Source organism: Botryllus schlosseri, chromosome 1, assembly GCF_051294905.1.
Source record: "Botryllus schlosseri isolate E-star chromosome 1, Bs_hap1, whole genome shotgun sequence".
Lineage (NCBI taxonomy): Eukaryota > Metazoa > Chordata > Ascidiacea > Stolidobranchia > Styelidae > Botryllus > Botryllus schlosseri.
In genome coordinates, this window is record NC_137236.1 from 16685130 (window position 1) to 16703644 (window position 18515).

The 18515-nt window shown below is 39.7% G+C and overlaps 1 protein-coding gene and 1 long non-coding RNA gene across 3 annotated transcripts in view; both read right to left on the reverse strand.

The window, feature by feature from the left end:
• Positions 1-18515, reverse strand: part of LOC145439116 (uncharacterized) — a 289490-nt gene that overhangs the window by 15202 nt on the left and 255773 nt on the right. The window lies entirely within an intron of this gene.
• On the reverse strand, positions 6112-9684 carry LOC145443389 (uncharacterized). Of its 2 annotated transcripts, none has more exons than XR_013916423.1 (3): positions 9458-9684; positions 8853-9012; positions 6112-6381 (listed from the first exon to the last, which is right to left on the reverse strand). It is a non-coding gene; the product is annotated as an uncharacterized LOC145443389 (long non-coding RNA). The 2 variants fall into 2 exon arrangements; XR_013916422.1 differs by lacking the exon at positions 6112-6381 and adding an exon at positions 6952-7315.

Here is an 18515-nt window from a genome sequence, read left to right on the forward strand (position 1 = left end):
AATTCGTGCTTTTTATGATACGGTCGGTGTACAAGGGAGTATTGTGCTGGATTTAGCCAGATCCTGATAGATATTGGCATTTTTAAAAATTTTTGGTCGGAGCCGGATTCCATTGTCAAGAGACCTGATCGGACTCGGACTCAGGAATTTGTCCGTCAGCGCCGCACTACTTGTTGTCCGTTAAAAGTGGCGGGTAATAGTTAGGCCTATACTATGCTATTCGGTAATTCGGATGAAACGGTTAGTTGAATTATCGGTTGTTATATTCAGGATTGAATATTTTGCAACGACTACATGAACTTCAGTGAAGAATAAAGCATGGATAGGTTAGCAGAATCTGATCGCGATTCCCGTGATACCTATCTCTCAAAGTGTTTCAGATATCTGATTACTATGCTATCACTAACTATTCAAAACACAATATGGCGATAAAAACGCAATGGGCATAGTTTGCATCATTTTATATTGTATCAATGACGTACAGTGAACTGACTACGCCTAGTTTGAAACACCCAACTCGTGTGACTGGATGGTCCGGATACATTGACATTGGCATTGTAGAATGAACTACTTGATTGGGAAATTCCGTCCTGTAATTTGACGGCCGTGTGGAGTATTGTTACCGATATGTTATGGATGCTACTAGTTCGGAACTACTTGACTGCCGGAATGAATATGATGTTTAGAATTGTATATTTAAATCTCGTTCATACTTTTATGACAATCGTATCCAACGAGGTGCATTTTTACATAGGCTACTACCTCTCTCTGGACTACCGTATCCAACGTAGAATTAGAACGTTCAATTACACATGCATTTTTGTAATATCTATGTATAATCGTATATTTCTTGTCACATGGGATGATTATAATCAAATTTCTGAGCTTACCTCCAACTGCGGTGCCGTGGAGGTTGCCGAATTCATCGCAGCTAAATGAAATAGATTTCTGATTATTTTGGTTTCGTTAATTTAGAGGAATATATTGCACTACTTGAAAAGACGACAGCAGACCAATTTTTATACTCACACAGTTGAGTGTCTGTTAAAATGACTAATCGCCGATAAAAAGCAAATGTTTTAATTCGACAGAAATCGACAGTTTCATAGTAGAAAAATGTAAACTTCAACGAATCAGAGGCGATGTTTAGTCTCTATACATTTGTTCAATATTTTAACGACCACTTATTTATGCAATCGAAAGTTACTAGGATTTAAAATAAAATATATGTCATGGAAGACCTAGATATGTAAGATTCGGATTAGATTGGTTTTAAATTTTCATTGTCAATAATTGCAACAGTATATCGCTAGCCGTCCTGTTGCGTCGCTGCTGAATTTCTTCCGTTAAATATATTCATTCCAATGGCATATTAGTGGGTTTTGTGCAGCTCAACCCATTATTAGTTCCAAAATGACCTAAATACCAAACAAAGCAATAACTTCGAAGCATACATAAATGACACAAACACGGTATGATTTCTATTTGCTATTATAACGCGATAATATAGTCAGCAGTTAGGAACATCCAATGGGAATTAAATGATGCAGCGGGGCTGATCACACTGTCGGATTTGGTACATTGTTTGGTGTTTAATAGGGTGAATCATTATTCTCAAAGATATCGCAAATATCTGCATATGGTTAATATTGGTCGCTGATGAAATGTAATCCTGTGCAAATCATTCTGAGAAACGAGAAATTACCACCCAATCGAATTATTGTAAAACCAGCATTTGTTAAAAAATATTCGGTAATCTTTTGGAACAGAAAAGCATTACGGAATATATTAAATATATGATGTCATGTTCCAACTTACAGGACATCTGTCTAATAATTTTCGGCTTCGGTTTTAATGGTGGAGGTCGCCTCTTTTCGCGCGGCTGTAGAAAGAGAATTTCAAACAGTTATATCTCGATTCAAATGCTAAGACCGACCCTGACTAGTAGCATACCTTGGGTGTTTCGGTGTTTCTATTGACGTGGGACATTTTGCCGCGTAAAGTATTGACCAGTTAGTGTCTTGGCAAAATGGCCACTTCTACATCAACAATTACAGGTTGGAATCTAAAATGAAAACCTATAAATCTGATCAATGACCGTTAAAAATGCACTTTTATGAAGGACACATCAATTCGAAATGTATCGATGAAAATCTGACTGAAACGGAAAGTCTAGATTTTATACAACTATTAAATGTAAACATAAAATGGGCCAATAGTAAGCAGCTGAATTATATTGTGCACAAGCGCGTATAAACCCTAGATGAAGTTTTACCGACCTTGCATCCATTGTACATCTACAAAACCACGCACTCATCACTTAATCATGAATATGCAGTTCGACCTATAATTATGTCGGAGAGACCGCATTTCGTATGTTTTTTTACATATAATATAAACATTTTTGCTTCCCTCTTTTCGTTTGCCGCTGTATCATAGGTTTTCGGTAGGGTTATCGTACATCGTCTATTAGTAAGATATTTCCTCTTTTTTAACTTTTTTGAAAATATCCTCGGACGACGGACAAATGTCCTCTGTTTGGAGAATTTGTCCTCTTTTTTGAAAATTTTGGTTAAAAGGATTGGGAAAATTCAACTGGCGCATAGGAAATCAGTACTCAAGTAACGGTTCGGTGGGAATTTCGGGAGTTGACGCAGAAAAATGCCCTTTTTTATTTTTTAGTCAACACCATAACATTTTAACGGAAAAAGTGGATAAATCGGTAGTCGAATCAAAGTGATTAGCTTTTTCTAGCCAACCAACTACAAACTAAGAATATACTCTTGTATTGTAAGTCTGAATTTTTTTAAAAAGTTTCTTCTTTTCAGATTCCCAAAATATGGTAACCCTAGTTTTCGGTAAATATCACAATCATTCCTTGAGTAAATTTCAGCCTAGAAATATTTTATATATAAGTACCGGAGAGGGCGCAGGAAGTTTCCAAACTATGTAAACATACATTTTATGTTAATTTTTTATTCCCATCTAATTGAATGTTAGTCGAGTGTAGACAGGTATTCTAGATCCTTGCATCGCTTCGCGTCTATTTACTGTAACCATAACGATCTCTGTACCGATACTATGCTCATATGTTAACATTTACCATGATTTGCAAAATCAAAACTCAAGTAACCGGAATACGCTCAGAGTTCCCACAATTTTTCTCGTGACGCATTGGTCTAAAAGGGCAACGACATTGTCAAACGTCTAAAACGTGTTTTAGTGCATCTTGAGAGTATCAAATGCAGCAAATCAATATCCCGGTCAGTATTTTCTGCAAATATTATCTGAAGCATGACAGCCAACACAATATTGTTATGGCAATTAATAATGTGTGATATATCATGCATGCAGGGAGAATGCATGCAAAAATGATTGTCCGCTGTATTGAACACACGTGCAAGGTACAAACATAATTTAATAACCTATTTCTAATGTTATTTTTTATCAGCAGCAGCAAAAAAACAGCAAATCCATGACACGCATATATGCATATTTCCGTACAAATCTTTTTTTCGCAAACTTTTCATGTCCCTAATTTTTAGGCAATTATTCTATTGAAACAATAATTTGTTGCTGTGTCGCTATTGGTATTAGCTGGCGCTTCCTCGATAGCATATCGGCTTCAGATCTACCTAAACGAACTAGCCCATGGTATGATGCGAATATTTTGTTACTTCCATCTCACAGGAGCTGTAGCGCCCGTATTAAAAGACTGCCATGCTATATCAGATGTGAGCTCAGCTCGGAAATCATAGAAATAATTTTTATGGGCTCTGCGTAAAATACCCATTAGGTGTCAAAACAACACGAATACTAGACGACAACGTTTCAAGTTTATAAAGTTCTGACTCGAATTGAAGAAGTTTAAAGTTGATACGCATGACTATATAGCTCCACAAACCAAATCATGACAACGCTCATTCCCGTCTTGTTTGGACAGCGGCATTTCGCAGTTACTATTGAAACTTTGGCCCCGGACATTTTTATGACTATCTGTTTGAGTTTCGAAAATGTACTTACTTTAACAGGGGAAAACGAATGCAAAACATTCCACAAGATCGTAAACAACTTATCGTATTAACCTCCGGGTCACTATAGGCAAGCAAACAAATTCACGCCTGTCATATTTGTTCGAGCGAAAACGCCGGCATACTATCAACGATGTTTAAATCCGAAATCGTAAATACTATAGCTTTCCTTGGAGGCTTTATTTTCGTTGTCAAAGTCGGCTATACCATATTTTCGATGATGGATGGACAGACCGTACAATTTTTGGTATTTTGGGAACCAAATTCCAAAACTGCCAAAAATAAAAATTGTAAAATGCTATTTTTGGCATATACCAAAATGTAGATTTTTATGAAAGTTAAGAAAGAAATGTGAACAAGTATTGAAATGAGTCTGCATGAAGCGACAAAACAAGTGTTTAACGCTAAATTCCTAAATTGAGGCCCCTAAACCCTTCGCAAGGCTGCGGTCTACCGTCCGAGGGATCCATGTCACGAGAATGAGAATCTTAGCGTCAAAGCAAAATAGTTGAGTACTGAAATCTGGATTTACGATATACTGTTGATTAATCTGCCAGATTAGCAAGTGGTATCCATTAATTAGAGGGATGTAGCTCAATGCCAAAGAATGCTCTTATTGTCACCTCTCGTGCATTTTTGCTACATCGTGAAGCCGACACGTGCGAACCATGCTGCATTCAAGTCGAGGCGTATATAATTCCATTTACTTTCAACTTGTTAATGAAAATGTCACCATATCGTGCAATCACGTGCAATCTCGTTGGACAGTAGCAGGGTTACCAGACGTCGTCCTTTAGGAGGATTTGTCCTCCTTTTTGAAGAAATGTCCCCTTCGCCTAAATTTTTAAAAGGTGGGGAATTCGGGAGTCGAGTCAAAGTGATGACCTTTATTTTAGTAAACACAACAAGATTTCCAGTAAATATTTTAAAATCAATTGTTTTCGATTACGGTAAACTAACTTTCCCGAAACCAAAATATGGTAGCCCTAGACCAGCGATTCCCAACCTGTGGTACGTGTAACACTAGCGGTAAGCGAAAGTCATTCAGGTGGTACGCGAGTAGATTCTGTTGTTGTTGTTTTTTCGACCGAAAAGAGTTATTAGCTCAGGTTGGGTTGATTTTGAGTTATTTGATGCCGTCGTTGTCGTGGATAGGGTCAATCCCACCAATGGCGGCCTACGGGGAAGAGATCTAATCGTAAATCATTGGGATTCTTACCTAACCAAATTCCGTTTGAATATACTTGACCGCAAGAATTACAAATGGATCCACTATAAAAATCATATACTGCACCTTAAAATAGGCAGTTTATTTTATGTTTCGCTGCCTTCGGTGGAAATGTTTTTGATCGCTGTCGGCGCGCGTAACTCATGTATGTGGTATGCGAGCACTGCATAAAACCTCGAAATGGTACGTGGGTGGAAAAAGGTTGGGAATCACTGCCCTAGACCAGTGGTTCTCAACCTTTTTCACCTCGCGGACCGGTAAAATTTCAAAAAATGTCTGGCGGACCGGTGAACTTTCAAAATTGAAATGAAGCCAAAATGTAAAGCATACAACCGATTTTTGCAATTATATGGTGCTACCCAGCAAACACTCGATTTCCAGTTGACTTCCTGCGGAATAGCCGCAGGGCGCCCAGTGTAACTTCCCTGGAGTGGATTTGTCGACTACTAGAAGCGTCCTAAACACTTTCTGAGTTGGCCTACTATGGACGTAAAGCGACTCCATATGGACTCATTGGATCTGCTGTGAACGTGACTTGACTCCCTATGGATGCGTCAGACCTACTGTGGACGTGACGTGACTCCCTATGGATATGTCATTTACCACCTGTTCTATTCCTCGGGATTTCCATATCAGGACTCCCCTCCACACCTGGTGCAATTACATGGAATTCAACATCACATAAACTAACGAACTGTTTATATTGGGTTACTGGAAAACAACGACAATTGCAAAATACAAGTACAACATTACCTAATGAACTATTACTTGTTAACAAAGTCCAGGCTTACGTGAAAAATCGATCAGGAAATCACTACAAATAAATGTGTCAGTGGGATTTTGTTTATAACAGCAAGTTCTAAGTCAATTTTATATTACCATTACAAACATTTCAATTGAAGTGCATCATGAAATTAGAAATAAACGTGTCACATGAATTTGAAAAAGTTAAACTGCAAATACAACTAAAACATGGAAAAGCATGAAGCAATCATAAGTAATAATTTACATTGCATATGATAAAATAATGCATCATTTGCACCGCATCATGTTAAGAGCGCGAGCGCGTATTCTCAATAAACTTGGTTGCAACAACAGTTTTCTTCTTGGTCTTTGTTTTGCCTGAAACATATACAACAATGTCAGCAGATCATTTGGAATTTGCGTCAGGGCTTCAATTTCTATTTCCTCATGCATTAATTGTGATATGTCTTGTTATCCGCTACTTCTACTTGTGCTGAGTGATAATTTATGACGATACTACCATATCTACTCGAGTGCGGGAAGCTTCTGACGTTGTGATATGGAGTATGCAACCCGTCAATCAAATTAAATTGTGGAAACACCTCAAGTACATACTTCAGTACTTTCCAGAACTTCTACTTTACCTAAAATAGTTTTGATAAGCCGTGTATATTGCTGCTTGAGTGCTTGAAACCGAGTAGAAATACATTGCGTTATTCTTACTTGTACTAGACTACTGACGCTACAAATATTTCTAATTGAGTGCTGAAAATGATTACTTTCCTTATCTCTGTTTAAAAGCATACAACTACGACATTCCTCAAGTCTCCATATTTTGACCGTGTCGACACTTGGAAATAGTTTGATGTCATGTAAATCGCTATTTATACTATTTAGTACGGTACTAACGATGAATACTTTGACGACCTTCATTTCGAACTTACCACCTACTACAACTAGGGTTTGCCACGGATCTGAATAGAGTAACGATAAGTCGAAACAGATGATCTTTTAGGGTACATAAATTGTACTCAACAAGAATTAGAATTCCGATTCTATGTACCACTGCGAGGCCTAAAAACATCGATTGGCCATATCGCAGAACACGGCACATGTAGGACGTAGCTACGCACGATCGTGTCAATGACAAATGTATTGTCTCAAAGTACAATGAAATAGGAATTATGTTATATCTGAAAAACTTTCTTCGATGTGATGTAGAGCCGGTATTCATTTTCTTTGAAGTCGCATAGGAGATAGATATTTCAACTTTTCCTTGTTCTTAATGTTGTCACATCATATATAGCAGAGGCTTCAAATTCAAATGTGGTCGCAGGTCATTTTCCGGAATTTTGACGACGCAGCAAGATAAGGATACTCAATGTATAATTTCCATGTAGGCCTTTTTTGACGGGAGCTTGCAGACAAGAATTCCACAAACATCTCGAGAATGTAATTTACTATTGTATCATTCACGTTTGACACGAAAAAAAATCACTGTTTTTAATATTTCAATAAAATTATTTTTGTGCTGGGCATAATTTGTTAAAATAATGAGTTATAGAGATAATGCAATATGATGCATCATGATATCGTCAAACTCTGGGTTATAATACTGTAGTTGGTGGACCTTTGACGTGTCACAGTTTTTTGTAGGGTATTTTAAAATCTACTGAAATTTGATCTGGTATTAGAGCATTTGAGCGATGTAGCCTAATCCGGGTTTTGATATAGTCGTGATAAGTAGGCTGTTGCTACTGTCATTACCGAAGTCAAAATTAGATGTTGCCTTCGATTATTATTGGAACATATCAATAACAACTTTAGCCATAGTAATAGCATTGTTTCTTAGCCTTAGCGATCGCACCCTTTATGCTACTTAAAAGATTTCTAGCAGCCCACAATTTCTGATGGTACCTATATTAAAATCAGATAGTCAATTCACATGAAATTGAGCATAGCACGAGAACCACAGCATATAGGTCTAATTCCACGATGAATATCGTATCCTTCTGATGTGGTGCTTCGTACCACGAAAGGGTCTACGGGCCCTGGTTAAGAACCCTTGGGATAGAATTGAGCACAAAATTTTCTTTTAGAACAGTGGTTCCCAACGTGGGCGATATCGCCCCCCAGGGGGCGATTTGGCGATCTAGGGCGGCGAAAATGACGAAGGGGGCGATAGGGGGGCGAAAATGGACAAAGGGGGCGAAATAGCGAAGGGGGCGATGACGCGTCAAAACGGCTGACCTTTTTTTTATTTTTATTTTTTAGTCATCCACCGACCAATTCGGAGAGAAAAAACGTTATTTTCAGCTCTGAGCGGAGAAAGATGACCTTTTTTTTTTTTTTAGTCAACCCGCCGGTGATTACAGTCTGTATGCCCAATTACCGGTGCACAAAATTTGGGGGGCGATGATCGGTGTTGACCTTGAAAAGTGGTGATGGGTCGAAAAAGGTTGGGAACCACTGTTTTAGAACTTTTTAATTCATTTTGAAGTGAATTTTACAAGCTTGGTAAATGGCTAATTGTACAGCAGTAGAAATTCAAGGCATTGCAATTGCAACTATTTCAACTCCAGTGCAAACAATAATTACTTTGACCACCAGCTATGATTAAACGCTAAGAAGGCCTACGCAACACCTCAACCAAATATACTTTTTAAAACTTATTATTTGCAGACTTTCCAGAACTGCATTAACTACTTCCATTTCGGGTAGATCTAACGCAACTTTAAAGTTGTTACCTCTAGGTGTGTATAAATCCATAACATTACATCTACTTTAGTTCAAAAGATGATTACTTTCACAGCCTCTGGTTTCCATGAAGTGTATTCAATGTTTTATACCTTTCGACTTTTTCTTGAGGATGACGCAGCACCGATTTACAGCAACGCTTGTTCCATGTGGCAGTAGTTCTTCCGAATGTTTTTGGTTCCAGTCATCAAGACATTCTTTGTACGGTGTTCTTGGCGTTGTTGAACACTATCAATTGAAGACATTGCCGATCTAAATAATCAAAATTATTATAATGTTTGTAGTGAAGCCATTTGTCAAGAAGCCAAGCCAGGAATCTAGAATATCCTGTAAAAAAAACAAAGACAATGAAGTTCAAGCTGGACCATTCCCACATTCTACTCACTATAATGACTAATCAGTAGGGCTGACCACATTGGTATGGTTACTCAAATCTCGAACGAGTATCAATTCTTATGATTCGAGCCAAGTATGTGACTATTTTCAAGACAGCCTACTGAAATTACACGCTCTATGCCACTATAAGAATGCAGTTTATAATAAAATTATAGTTCCACCCAGCACGTTTTAGCAGCCCGATTGCGAACCACCGTAAATAGTATATTCCCGTATCATCGATGGCACTTTTTTCAGGGTAATAAATTGCTAATTATTGAACAATCATAATCATCATATATAGTTCGTAACTTCAACTTACATAATTCAACATCTTGATCCATGAACAATGCACCACTGCGGCGCCTTCCTCTGAAGTTTAGAACTACATAACATTGCCTGTTCAATATCTAGTCTCCTGGTAGAAATGAAGTAACTTTGTATACACAAACACAGATATGTCCCATCCATATATAGTAAGAATCCATTGATAATAAGGTTGTGTTTTCTTATCGACGGCAAGATGACCATCGAGCAATCAGCCTTCCTTAAGGCCAATCCATAGCCTACTTTTTTAATACTGCTGCAATGTAGGCAATGTTTCCGTGTAGATATACTAATATCGAAAGTTATAATCAAGCTTTAAAAGTATGCACAGAGGCCGTGCCAATATTGCGGTAACATTGTGCCAACAACCCGTCTGCACCAGACCATGAACATGTTAAGTTTATAGAGTTTATAATTGGTTTAGTGTTGGAGTATCCTTTGATTAGAGCGATGTTAAAGATGGGCTAACTAACTAATATAATGTTGTTCCTAAAATACCCTAAATACAAACCAATATTGCCATAAATTCTTACATGTTCACTGAAAGCCTCAATTATTTTATTAACGCTATTATAGATGGTTATATACTGTCGTGGACACAAAAATACGAAAATGGATGTTAATGTGATGCTACAATCTTCATGCATCCACATATTCAGCACTCTCACATTCCATAAATGAACATTCCACATTTCTATTAGCCTGCATAACATTTCAAAATTCAGTATATACCGATATGTTATAAAATACCGGTACATTACTTTATGCGGCATCTGGTTTGCTGATTGGGTCCTGCAGTCCTAAGAAATCCTTGTAAAACATGTCACAGGATGCACATGAAATGTCAAGTTATTGCTTGTGAGACATTATGCAACAGAGCACAATAAATCAGACTTCTATGATCAATACATTATCATAAAGTATCAAATGTACTACAATAATTATCGGCTTGCATGAGTTACCGATTAGCAGCGGGTCGATCAATTTCGTCTGTATAGGTGATATTACAGCCGTGTCACTATAATCATATAGTCAAATTCACTATATCGCATCAGCAGTTCATGATGGTCGAGAGTCGAGACTGTTGCTGTTTATTAAATATAGCACTCAAATACCAAGCTTCCTGCCCTTCCGGTACTCATGATAGAGACATCTCACAATCCACGCTGTTAACGTTTCCAATTAAGAACTAAACCATTACTGTGATAATTCGTCCCTCCGCCATTGCTACAAACGCTGATCAACTTGAATTACACGCGCATGCGCGATGCTTGCCAAATAGAAGAAGGCAGGCTTCTGGTTTTATGGTTGGATGAATTTGTAGCGACAGGCGTGTTCGACTCCATTATCGAAATAGCCGAGAGGATTGCTTACTGCGTTGTTCCGTGATTGGAATAGTCATGACAATCCCATCATGACGATTATCAAGTTCTGATGTCGGAAGATTTCACATGCATTTCGAGTATTTGCCCCTGATGTGGGTATTTTCCTCTCAGTAATGTCACAGTAAAATAAGCTACTGTGTCTCTGTATCGAACATTAAATCGAGCCTCTTTAGCACTGTGCGACCACAATGATCGATAGCCGGGCTTGTGAAATTCCACGCGATGGGAAAGTCATCACCATATCAACATTCACGGCTTCACTCCACTAGATTTCATTTGTATCATGAGTGTATTCAACACAACTTATTTAGCATTGACTGCAGAATAATGCACATTTGAGTTCATAGAAACGATTTTCCAGTAAGGACATCCAAATCAACTACTGTGTAGGTGGCATCCAGGCATCACACTATTATGGCATCCACTGGGATGGTCATTGGTAACTGGCATAGGCGCACTCTAAAAGTTACTTCGTCTGGGGGTCACTTGGAGTTACATAATTGGACGTCAATTTGTGACTCACTGAGCAAGTCCTCAGTCACTAAAAGTGGGACGTGGGACGATTGGGCACAATTGTGGACGTACCCGTAAGTCCGTGGGAGATCGGGTGTTTGCTGGGTAGAGAGTGACATTTAAGAGGTTTGATCGCAATTAATTATCTTCATGATGCCATCCATGTGATTTTATGGTAGTCAGTCTGTTTAGTCGATGTATAAAATTGGCTTGGCCAGAAAGAACGTGCTACCGTCGAGAGTAGTCGTTTACAGTCTTTCGCACCGAAGGCCGTGAGTTTAACCGACCACGCCAGCTCGAATTATATTCTTCTTTTTGACAATATCGAGACAAGAAGCGTTTCTGAGCGAACCAAGCACCTTGTTGTGCTGCCTTGCTCCTTGCCCACTGCCACCGGACGCATAGTCTACTCTGGCAACTACGAATACAATGCATGACGCAAGAAAACACCTTACAGCAACTATACCGGCCATACCTACCGAGAAAGCACTTCGTCAGCCCAGCCCCAAAAGTGTTGGTCTTGGGCTCCATATGGCGATAAGCCAAACTTCTGAAGGCTTCGCCCCAGACCCTACAGTTGGGCCTATGTATTTCGTACCTCAACATACCCCGAATCAATTCTAAATCATAATCTGTCAACCTACATACAATGCGCTTTCAGAATCGCCGCCGGTAGCAGACTCCTTGATCACCTAATCAGCAAGCTGCTGCTGTCGTGGTCATTGAAGCATAGAAGATTAGCCAATCAAGAGCCGTGGTTTCGTGATTACTAGTCTTCTCGCCGTTCTATGGTCGGTGGCACGCCCATTCTTCAGCAGCTACTTTCAAACGCTTTGCACGAAATCTTAACGGCGTCCTTGTGAGCTTCTTTTAGGCCTAATGTCGTTTTTTATCAATAATCTATAGAAAAAGACATTACAACGGAGGATTTGTAAGATTTTCCAAATTTTGGACAACCCTAATGCCTATCATACACAGGACTACAGACATTGAGTAATTTACCTTTTTTTGTTTGCCGTTGTCTATCTTTTCCTATTATATTGAATATTAAAGCCCCTCGTGATTTCTAACCATTGGTTAGGAAGTGAAGGGCTGTGATTCAAATGTATCAGCAACGATTTTGAATTTTTATCATAAGTGATTCTGATTCCGAAAATGTCACTCGGCAATGTAAACAGAAACACGCATCAAAATCCTAATCGTACAGCCTAGTGCTGGCACGCAGTTCTTCAATTGGCCAGCATTTGATCGACAACGCGTCTTGCGCCTCAAACTATTCAGACGACATGTTTTCAGTTTTATCCAAGGGTAGATCCATATTTCATTTAACAGCTTTGGAATCCACTTTTATCAAACTAAACAACCCGGTCCTTTTTCACCAGAAAGAATTTTTGTATAATCTTAAAATCTCACACTAGTCGTTGCTTAGCTGTTCGTCCGTATTTCTGTACATTTATTTTTCTTTGTTGCTGCATTGTCTCATTGTATTTGTATGTTATTCCTCACGGGCACTACTTCTTCAAGTAGCTTGTTGCTATAGACGCCGCATTGTTGCTATGGTTAAATTTCCATTCATATTATTTATAAATTTTTATTATTGCGTCACAATACGCCATTTGGTTTTGAATCCATCTCTGTTCTGTATCCGTTATCGTGTCGGTTGCTCTTGATAAGAGGCACGCGAAAAGTCCTTCGAGTCAATAAATATGAATTTACTGTTAAAAGCCGTGTTCAAGTTTTGTACCACCAATCTGTTATATAAGTGATATTGTGAAAAATCGTTGCGATGCTAGTGAAAAATGACCATATGATCTTCGTCCATATATTCAGCAGTTCCTCAGACAGGTATTTCACGCGATTGGTATGACGATTTCACACAATAAAATGATGCATACATATTCCAAAACTATACTTTTTACTGTTCGAATTCCAAAGTGTAGAAGGTGAACAGATTTGTCTACAAACCATTCAAGTAGAAGTTGAAGTAGTCTAACGTAAATCACCTGAGTGAGCAGTAAGCCTACTGGGATACTTTGAAAATGTAGAGAGTAAATACGAAAGTTTTCTCCGTCACTATAGCTGATCTAAGCGTGCTGCAAATGAGTTGAATGAAACAAAATGTATTTACCTATGCGTTGGATGAAGACATTAATTAAATCGAAAAAATAGGTTACCGATTTGTGAAAACTATAATTTTTGCTTAACAAGAAATGTCTTTAATGCGTATCACCCGATATGACTTCGCCCACTAATAGTAGCACGCGTACCACAGGTTTTGAACCACTGCCTTTAACCATGAAGCGGATCAAGAATGAATACCATGGGCGTGGGGGATCATGGCTGAAGTTGTTGTTGTTGTTGTTGGTATTGAGTTTTTAGTGCTCGGCAGCTATGGCCTTGTGCACCAGGTCTATTAGTTAAGTATTCATTATTCCATTATATCTCTCTTCCGGACAACAAAACGAATTCTATTGCCGAGGAAATCGTGGCGGGATGGGTCAGTATGTTATCTATCAAGAAAGGCACGCCGTGTTCCCGGGCTATGCCTTCCAGGTATTCCTGTTCGCATGAATATTTTGGGCAATGAATGAGGAAATGTTCAACCGTTTCTTGTCGTTGACAAGTACGACAAAGCCCATCTTCGTGGCTTCCAATTCGAAGTAGGTGGTTGGCAAGTCGGCAATGGGCTGTTTGTAGACGTACGAGGATTGACGATCGGATTCGTGACGATAGTGAGAAAACTGGGATTTCATTGTGCTGTGAGAAAATCCGCTTGAATTGGGAATCGTCCGTATGCTCCCTGAACTTTTCAAACCATTTCTCACGACAGTGTTTGGAGACTCGAACTTTGGCTTCCTTCAGCGACAAAGGGGTGGCTAGGATCTCGACGTCGGGGTAACTTGCAGCATGCTTGGCCAATTTGTCCGCCCGTTTGTTTGTTTGTTTCGGGGTATTCATGGTGTTTATCGACTACTATGATCATTTACACCAGGCCGATATTCTTCTTATTTTTCCGTATCTGCCGACTTATAGCACGGCCCACCTCTAAGCTTTTTGTAAGACACCGCTGACGCGGATGTGGTGGCGACTTATATTAACACGACACAAGAAACTCATAACAGCGCTGCTCACGGACACATACATATAACGGAACACAGACGATCTATATAACTCTTATACGATACACAGTGCTCAGTAAACTGTAACGAAGCTCCAAGCTAACCCCGCGCACACATACCCATCAGCCTAAACCTATCCCAGCAGCAGCCTTGTCATCTACAAGCGAGTACGGACTACCAATGGTGCAACATCACTCCCTAGGTGCTAGCGTAGCACCGTCAGTGACTAAGCCGTGCCCCAGCCAGAGACTCCGACCGGTACATCCAACTCAAGCCTAGTAATACAAACCCAACTACCTACCACTTCACGCCCTAACTGCCTAATACCACCACTACTTCACGCTGCTGCTCCCAACTACTGATACTTTACGCTACCAAACTCAGAGACATATTCACTCGCATCCATCTTCACAGCCACACTCTCAGCCAACTCTTTTTTTTCCGGCTCGCCGTATCCGCCGGCGTTCGGCGTTCGCCCTCTCTTAAATATAGGGCTGCCTCCCGCTCGGGGTCTCCATTACACAGTTTTGTTGTTTTTAATTTGATTTTTCAATTTTCCAACTAAGGGGTTCGACCGAGGTCGACTTCTGAATTCCGATACCTAAGTGTTGGAGGTTTACCTAGGCTCCGCCTCGCCACCTCATCCGCGTCAGCGGTGTCTTACAAAAGCCTAGAGGTGGGCCCTGCTATAAGTCGGCAGTTACGAAAAATAAGAAGAATATCGGCCTGGTGTAAATGACCATAGTAGTCGACAAACACCATGAATACCCAAAAAACAAACAAACAAACACTCTGTGATTGCTATGCCTCCTGTTCTTGTGTTCAATATATATTTTTCCTTCCTCTTTGCTCCGAAGAGGTAGCCTTCATTTGCGATTCGGTAGCTAGTTACTTTTTCTTTATTGTTAAGTAAATCATTGAGGTTTTGGAAAAGTGTATTTGCATCCAATTTGCTTCTATTGCCACTTTGGTATGCTTCGCCTCGAAGAGTTTTTTCGTCGCTAGGTATATTTCCTTGTGCGTTGCTTCTTTCCATTTTTCAATTTCCTATTCCATGTTTTCATACATTCCTATCATACTTCTCCATTCGTCTGTTAGTTCGGTTTTGTGTGGCATATTATTTGTGAAAAGATTTTTGTTCCATTTCCTTATAGTCGGTCCCAATAGGTATAATTCGTGGTGGTGCCAAAATTATGTTGGTTCGTCCAATTTCGCCAGTATTCCAATTTTTTCCAGTTTACATGTTTTAGTTTTTGCCTCTAGATGTGGTATTTCCATCTCTCCTTCTTTTTTTTGTTTGGTCAGTTTCTTTCTAGCTATTATTTCAATCTTTTCAGGCTGCCACACAAAGTTGAAGTACAGTTTGTTCAGAGTCGCTATCATCTTGTTGCTGAGTGTGCTTGTCTTCGCTTGGTGTATGATCTTAGGCGTTAGCACGGTGTTGAGTATTAGCTGTTTGCCATACCAGCTGAGGTCTCTTTTACTGTAGTCATATAGTTTCCTTCTTATTGTTTGCGTAGTTTTGGACCAGATTTCTTCTTTTTGGTTTTCTCCGGTGTACTGTAAATACTTTTATTCCTGGCTTAATTTGATTTTTCAGGTTTTCGCTCGCCTTTTCGCTCTCAGCCAACTCCCAACTCAACTCAGTCAACATGCGGTCTCCAGCCATACCACGCGCAACAATATTCTAAACGGCAAATACAGAACATTCTGGAAACCTCGGGTTTCCAGTTTCCACGTACAATTTAGCCGATTTTATATAGGTTCATTACCGCGAAAACGGGAGATTTTGGTCAAAATGGCCCCATGGGTGATCTCAACAACAAGAGCCAATTTGAAAAAACTAAGGTCATATTCGGAATCAGTGCCCTTCAGAACCCCCAAAACCACTCTTACTCGGTCTGCCTATAAATATGTGTTGACCAGTGTTATAGTTCCAGGCATCCTTGCTTCATTATCTGCTAGGGATGGTGTGAACCTCTGAAAGGTTCTGGTTCGTGTGAACGCGAACCTTTTTGAAAGGTTCTGTGTGAACGCGAACGTGAACCTCGTGACGTCACGTGACGTCATATTGCTAATTGCAACCCTATCTTTCAATGAAGTGATAGCCTATATTAATGTACACGATACCTAGCGACGACTCGGGCCACATAATGTCACAATGCTGAAGTACATTTTGGCGTTTTAAACGTCGCTAAATATATCAACTGAGGCAATCAAATGATATATAATACTCCCATAAAATCAATATCATCCGTCGCCCTGCCAATAATTTCGAAGAGGAGTTGCCGGGGAATTGACCAGACCAGGCAATGTATTCGGTGTACGAGTATTGCCTCATTGATATTGGGCAGAGTGTAAAACGGGTTTTTATACTTGCTACCGATATTAGGCTACCCCAAAAGTTATACAGCTGTAGCCAACACCTCAATCGCACGGATTTGGTTTTAACGATACAGTAAACATATGAAGTGAAGATAGAGCCCGTACGCTAGCTAGATTTGTTACATCAAAAACGATATCAATCTCATTGATTGGTTAAATAAGCATCATTCGCTCTGTACATGTTATGTATGTCGCTCGTGATGTTGTGTGATTGCGGGTCAGCTCACAGCGGAGAGTCACTAAATATTCACAAACGGAAACTTGGATATTTCGAGCAAAATTTTTGTAACAAATCAAGTAAAATCTTTGAGATTGTCAAAGTGCGTGCTCGGCGTTTTGAGTTTGTTTTTTTATGCTGCCGGCGTCATTCATAGAGTGGCCCGCAGTTGAAATGCAGTAAATCCGAACCAAAGGTGTCATTATGAAGTGAAAATTGTAATATATGAAAAAGGTTCACAGTGCAGAACCTACCAAGGTTCTGTTGTGAACGCGAACCTCCAAATTCTCGAGGTTCGCACACAGAACGCGAACGTGAACCTCGCGTTCACACCATCCCTATTATCTGCCTTATGCATGATGATAGAATGAATATGTGAAGAGCACATGGGGATATGGATTTGAATCTTGTACATCCTAAACTGTTGATGATAATTAACGATAATGTTTTGATAATATGCAATCCATAGACATATCGTCAAACTGATTATTCTACTCTGGCCGGATATGAAATCAAACATCCCAAAAACGCTGTCGGTGGATGGCGCTGTTGTGCAGCATGCAGAGTGCAGTAAAGTATATGTAAAGCTGCGTCACCAACAGAGATGAGCATTGAGCATGGATTAGGATTAGGAATTGAAAATCAGAATTTGTGAAATTTTGTCGGATTTGGATTGGATTAGGATAAGAGATTTTTTCTAAACGGATTAGGATTTCGATTGGATTTACCGATTTTCTGGGATATTGATCATGGCGAATGGCGACACACTTTATTATGATCAGTTATTAATGTACTTATGGTACATTACAGTCTGGTACACTCGGTGCCAATGAACATGAGAGGTGCAGCTCAATGCTAAGTTATCTCAAATCTAGAGAATCGTTGGTTGTGAAAGAAAAAATTCCACTTCCTGCCTTGCATAAATTAGCATTTTTTCTGAATTTCAAAGTGTGAATCGGATTAGGATTGGACAATGGACATGGACATGAATTTATAAAAGTTCTGGATTAGAATTTGGATTAGGATTTGATGTTTCGGATTTGGATTGGATTAGGACATAGAAATTCCAAATCCGCTCATCTCTGGTCACCAACACGGGCCCGCCCGGTCACATTTCGATGCCTGCAACCTGGTTTGAGATTCCTGTAGTACAGGGCCGGGCAACATACGGCCCGCGGGCCGGATCCGGCCCGCGACGGCATTTTGTCCGGCCCGCGGGCAGCTTCCCGTCTTACATGATAATGTAGCCCGCGGTCGATCAGTCTGCCGCTATTCCCCACTACTTGCTTACTACGTCAAATTTTAGTGACTGTATGTTTATGTATCCGTGTGTGCGCACTGCCCAGCGTGCCAGAGTGAAGCTTACGGGTAAGTTCGTCGAAGCGAGAAGACTTGCATTGTCAGCATTTACTATGTACTTAACCCTAATGTTGT